The sequence below is a fragment of the Barbus barbus genome (assembly GCF_936440315.1).
Source record: "Barbus barbus genome assembly, chromosome: 31".
Lineage (NCBI taxonomy): Eukaryota > Metazoa > Chordata > Actinopteri > Cypriniformes > Cyprinidae > Barbus > Barbus barbus.
This window is the reverse complement of record NC_136759.1, coordinates 17,745,965-17,752,784: the sequence shown is the minus strand read 5'-3', so window position 1 is coordinate 17,752,784 and position 6,820 is coordinate 17,745,965.

The window sequence follows — 6,820 nt, the reverse complement described above, 5'->3', positions numbered from 1 at the left end:
TAATTTTTGACATTTAGTCTGAGTTAAATCTATTTTTTTTTTGGCTTGTTTTATCTGTAAAATAAAACCTGCCTAATAATTCTGCACACCTAAAAATAAGGTGTTTTTCACTTCCAGCCTTTGTGGAAAATTATATAATTTATAAATGATTAAATAGCCTACAAAATCAACTGTAGTTTTTAAGATTGATGTGGTTTGGAATTGGTAAAATGTTCTTGGGGGAAACAAATATGAACAGAATATCAACTTGCCTAATTCTGCACTGTGTATATAGGCCTATTTCTCTCAAATATTGTTAACAAATCTGTCTAAATCTGTGTTAGTGAGCACTTGTCCTTTGACGAGATAATCCATCCACCTCACAGGTGTGGCATATCAAGATGCTGATTAGACAGCATGATTAATGCACAGGTGTGCCTTAGGCTGGCCACAATAAAAGGCCACTCTAAAATGTGTAGTTTTACTGTATTGGGGGGGTCCGAAAACCAGTCAGTATATGGTGTGACCACCATTTGCCTCACGCATTGCAACACACCTCCTTCGCATAGAGTTGATCAGATTGTGGCCTGTGGAATGTTGGTCTACTCCTCTTCAATGGCTGTGCGAAGTTGCTGGATATTGGCAGGAACTGGAACACGCTGTCGTATACGCCGATCCAGAGCATCCCAAACATGCTCAATGGGTGACATGTCCGGTGAGTATACTGGCCATGCAAGAACTGGGATGTTTTCAGCTTCCAGGAATTGTGTACAGATCCTTGCAACATGGGGCCATGCATTATCATGCTGCAACATGAGGTGATGGTTGTGGATGAATGGCACAACAATGGGCCTCAGGATCTCGTCACGGTATCTCTGTGCATTCTAAATGCCATCAATAAAATGCACCTGTGTTCATTGTCCATAACATACGCCTGCCCATACCATAACCCCACCTCCACCATGGGCCACTCGATCCACAACATTGACATCAGTAAACCGCTCACCCACACGACGCCATACACACTGTCTGCCAACTGCCCTGTGCAGTGAAAACCAAGATTCATCCGTGAAGAGAACACCTCTCCAAAGTACCAGACGGCATCGAATGTGAGCATTTGCCCACTCAAGTCGGTTACGACGACGAACTGCAGTAAGGTCGAGACCCCGATGAGGATGACGAGCATGCAGATGAGCTTCCCTGAGACGGTTTCTGATAGTTTGTGCAGAAATTCTTTGGTTATGCAAACTGATTGTTGCAGCAGCTGTCCGGGTGGCTGGTCTCAGACGATCTTGGAGGTGAAGATGCTGGATGTGGAGGTCCTGGGCTGGTGTGATTACACGTGGTCTGCGGTTGTGAGGCCGGTTGGATGTACTGCCAAATTCTCTGAAACGCCTTTGGAGACAGCTTATGGTAGAGAAATGAACATTCAAATCATGGGCAACAGCTCTGGTGGACATTCCTGCAGTCAGCATGCCAACTGCACACTCCCTCAAAACTTGTGACATCTGTGGCATTGTGCTGTGTGATAAAACTGCACATTTTAGAGTGGCCTTTTATTGTGGCCAGCCTAAGGCACACTTGGGCAATAATCATGCCGTCTAATCAGCATCTTGATATGCCACACCTGTGAGGTGGATGGATTATCTCGGCAAAGGAGAAGTGCTCACTAACACAGATTTAGACCGATTTGTGAACAATATTTGAGAGAAATAGGCCTTTTGTGTACACAAAGTCTTAGATCTTTGAGTTCAGCTCATGAAAAATGGGGGCAAAAACAAAAGTGTTGCGTTTATAATTTTTTTCAGTGTATGTACAGGTCCTTCTCAAAAAATTAGCATATTGTGATAAAGTTCATTATTTTCTGTAATGTACTGATAAACATTAGACTTTCATATATTTTAGATTCATTACACACAACTGAAGTAGTTCAAGCCTTTTATTGTTTTAATATTGATGATTTTGGCATACAGCTCATGAAAACCCAAAATTCCTATCTCAAAAAATTAGCATATCATGAAAAGGTTCTCTAAACGAGCTATTAACCTAATCATCTGAATCAACTAATTAACTCTAAACACCTGCAAAAGATTCCTGAGGCTTTTAAAAACTCCCAGCCTGGTTCATTACTCAAAACCGCAATCATGGGTAAGACTGCCGACCTGACTGCTGTCCAGAAGGCCATCATTGACACCCTCAAGCAAGAGGGTAAGACACAGAAAGAAATTTCTGAACGAATAGGCTGTTCCCAGAGTGCTGTATCAAGGCACCTCAGTGGGAAGTCTGTGGGAAGGAAAAAGTGTGGCAGAAAACGCAGCACAATGAGAAGAGGTGACCGGACCCTGAGGAAGATTGTGGAGAAGGACCGATTCCAGACCTTGGGGGACCTGCGGAAGCAGTGGACTGAGTCTGGAGTAGAAACATCCAGAGCCACCGTGTACAGGCGTGTGCAGGAAATGGGCTACAGGTGCCGCATTCCCCAGGTCAAGCCTACAGAGAAGCAGCACTGGACTGTTGCTCAGTGGTCCAAAGTACTTTTTTCGGATGAAAGCAAATTTTGCATGTCATTCGGAAATCAAGGTGCCAGAGTCTGGAGGAAGACTGGGGAGAGCGAAATGCCAAAATGCCTGAAGTCCAGTGTCAAGTACCCACAGTCAGTGATGGTCTGGGGTGCCATGTCAGCTGCTGGTGTTGGTCCACTGTGTTTTATCAAGGGCAGGGTCAATGCAGCTAGCTATCAGGAGATTTTGGAGCACTTCATGCTTCCATCTGCTGAAAAGCTTTATGGAGATGATTTCATTTTTCAGCACGACCTGGCACCTGCTCACAGTGCCAAAACCACTGGTAAATGGTTTACTGACCATGGTATTACTGTGCTCAATTGGCCTGCCAACTCTCCTGACCTGAACCCCATAGAGAATCTGTGGGATATTGTGAAGAGAAAGTTGAGAGACGCAAGACCCAACACTCTGGATGAGCTTAAGGCCGCTATCGAAGCATCCTGGGCCTCCATAACACCTCAGCAGTGCCACAGGCTGATTGCCTCCATGCCACGCCGCATTGAAGCAGTCATTTCTGCAAAAGGATTCCCGACCAAGTATTGAGTGCATAACTGAACATAATTATTTGAAGGTTGACTTTTTTTGTATTAAAAACACTTTTCTTTTATTGGTCGGATGAAATATGCTAATTTTTTGAGATAGGAATTTTGGGTTTTCATGAGCTGTATGCCAAAATCATCAATATTAAAACAATAAAAGGCTTGAACTACTTCAGTTGTGTGTAATGAATCTAAAATTTATGAAAGTCTAATGTTTATCAGTACATTACAGAAAATAATGAACTTTATCACAATATGCTAATTTTTTGAGAAGGACCTGTATGTATATGTATGTATGTATGTGTGTATATATATATATATATATATATATATATATATATATATATAGAAAGTGACGATAAAGACATTTATAATGTTACAAAGATTTCTATTTCAGATAAATTCTGTTCTTTTGATCTTTCTGTTCATCAGAGAAACCTGAAAAAAAGTTTTGAGCAGCAAATCAGAATATTAGAATGATTTCTGAAGGATGACCTGAGTAATGATGTTAAAAATTCAGCTTTGAAATCGCAGGAATAAATTACATTTTAAAATATATTAAAATAGAAAACAGTTATTTTAAATAGTAAAAATATTTCACAATATTAGTGTTTTTGCTGTACTTTCGATCAAATAAATGCAGGCTTGGTGAGCAGAAGAGACTTCTTTAAAAAACATTAAAAATCTTACTGTTCAAAATCTTTTGACTGGTAGTGTATATACGTAGTATATTTAATACCCACAGGGAATTTAAGAAACCTAAATCTCTAGAAACCTAAATTGTGGATGGGTTAAATGATCATATATTTCAGTATGGCAGTATTGGAAGTTTATCACGGCTCCTTGTCTGTAGAATTCATCAAGAGGTTTTTTTTGTTTTGTTTTTTCCCCCTAGCTCTCTTTAAAACCAGAAAGTTGGGTTTTATGCAATTCTCCCAAGGAAAAGAGTAAGAGTGTGTGATCTTTGCTCTGTCTAACTGCCATTTGATAGGAGGAGCTTGGAAATGTCTTTTGTTTTTTTCAGTCTTCATTCTGTATCACTGGGATCCCTGTTGACATATGAAGACTGTGTCTGTAAATTATTAATGAATTGGAACATGAAGATAATAACATTTACTGTTAATGTTTGCCAAAGATTTATCAAGTAATCTACAAAGAATTACAAACTGTTTTATTCCCCATAACCATGAAATCATTACTTATTTTTGGTGGTTGTGACAGTGCTTACAATAAACAGTACATCTAGCTTAGTAATGGTTCTTCAATGCACACTTCTGCACGGACTGTAATCGGAGCATTTTAAGCAGGTATTTAACTGACATGTTTCCCTGCTTTCTCATCATGCAGTGCGAAGTGCCAAATATTGAACCCCCTCCAGCGCACACTTTCCCTGCTTCTCCTCGACAGTCACACCTTGTACTGTACCTTCTTCCATATTTCAACATTTGTGCAGACATGCCCTTGTATCCTGTTAGGCACCTTAAAGTAAGCAGAGGCATCTTTGCAGCATGATGTGTCCTTCCTGAGAAGTCATGCACAAAAATTTGTGCACAAAGGTAATGTTCACTCAAAAACAAACAAACAAACAAAAAAAAACACTGAACGCAGATATCTTCACTCTCTCTTATTACTCTTTATGGTCTGAAAACACCCATTCACCTTTGAGGGTCGTGAGTCGTGACCCCAAAAGTATTTTAAGGAAGTTTCTCATAGCTGTTGTACTTTTCTTGTACTTCAAACACTTGACTTATGACCATGCTTGTGTAAATTATGTCTTGCTAGCATTAGAGCAGTAATTATTACTAGTAGTAATTATTTTTTTATTGCTTATTTTGTGATAGGGGTTTGCTGTTTTATATTTCCTTTTTAGCAGACTGGATGCAGCCTTTACAAAAGCGCACCTGGAGGGAAGCCCTTACTTTAGTGGGTTGTCCATCATTGTATTCATTCATGTTTTGTTTTTTTGTTTTGTTCTTGACAGTCATTATATGGTTGAACAGCATGAAACAAGAGTTAATGTTATGTAAATGGGTAATTGGTATAAGAGGGAAAATGTGTTATACTTAGTGGACAGACTGTGTTTGGGTTAAATAAAACAAGGTGTTATTGCTGCTTTATCAGGTATTTTGAGTTTGTGTTCTGTTTGAGTGAGGCTTTGTATTATGTTACAGTTTTTAGTCAGTTTCCTATGTCTTCAATTAGTTTTCTTGGTTTTCATCTGTTTCTATGGTGTTTCATCTTATTGATTGGTTTTGTCTGTGTATTTAAGTTGTGTTATTCCTTCTGTTCATTGTCTGTCTTTGTTTAATATCATTGGGTTGTTCTGTTTGTGTTTTGTCACTTAGTCACCTAAATATTAGTGATGACAGATGCAATGACTGAATCGTTCATGAATGAGAATGAGCCATCACTACTAATCATATTTTGAGCTTAGTTTTATTAAAAGATTTGCTGTGCTTAGATCCTGACTTATCATCTTCTCCTGTTGTTGAGTTTCTGTGCTGAATTGGTGAAGCATAGTTTTTGCTGGCAACATAAAATGAACAGGATTTCTCTTTAGAAAATATAAAAACCATATGGAGGCAAATGAAAAGCATCAGTCACATTCTCACACACATATACACAACCCCCACCATCACAAAAAAAAAAAAAATCACACTAAACCGTTTGCAAATGCACTTTTGCTTTATTGTCGTACCCGTTTGACTAGGAAATGTCATGTACAGAAGCTCTAAAAAAGCTAATTTCATGGTAGAGCATGCACAGAGCAGACCCTTATTCAAACAAATCATTAGGAAAGGTGTTAACTTGAGAGACAACTAAGCCTGCACGTTAAGGACACGGGTAGATAAAATGATAACATCGACAGGGGATTTCTTCAACTTTCAGAAGACTTCTGGCTTTCTAATTCTAACTGACATTTTAATAAACTGTAAAGAAGGAACAGCACACTGTAAATGTGAGCATTTTAACCACTGTAAACAGGTAACAGAATTCTGCAGTTTTTTTAAATTGAAGCTGCACAATGGACATCCGCTAAAATGGATATTAATCTACACTCTCAATATGCAGTGATATCGATTTTACAGCACTTATAGTATTGGATGAGAACTAAACTTGAACTTATTTGAGCTGAATAATGACACTATTTTCCTCTGTAGACCTGCTTTATAGCTGAAATGATTCCGTTATTGAATTGTATCAACTTTGAATTGACTCGAACTGCTTCAGTGTTTTTTTTTGTTTTTTTGTTTGTTTTTGTTTTGCTGAATTTAACTTGTTTCATAAATTATGAACTTGACACAATTTTTGAACTAAATCTAACCTTTTTTGGGCCAGCGCCCCCCTACCCTTTCTCCGGTACCCTCACCGCCCCCCATCAAATAAAACAGTCTAATTGTCTTCACTGAACATTACAGTTGATTATTACTTCGTGTTTATAATAAGGACTGTTATTTTTACAGTACCATTCAAATGTATGGTTTTTTTTTTTTTTTTTAAGAAATTAAGTTAAAGGATGCATTGAATTGATCAAATAAGACAGTGAAGTACTTTTTTTACAGTGAAATATTAGAGAATAAGTGTAATACGATTAATTTAAGCTTAGTTTTTAAGCATGTTGGTGATTTTCATTACTACAGCTTCTGTGATGTTGAGATCTGATATACCTTGCCCCAAATTTAAAAAGACTTGATAAAAAATATCCTGTTTAGAATATATCCACATGCAGGGGCATTTAAA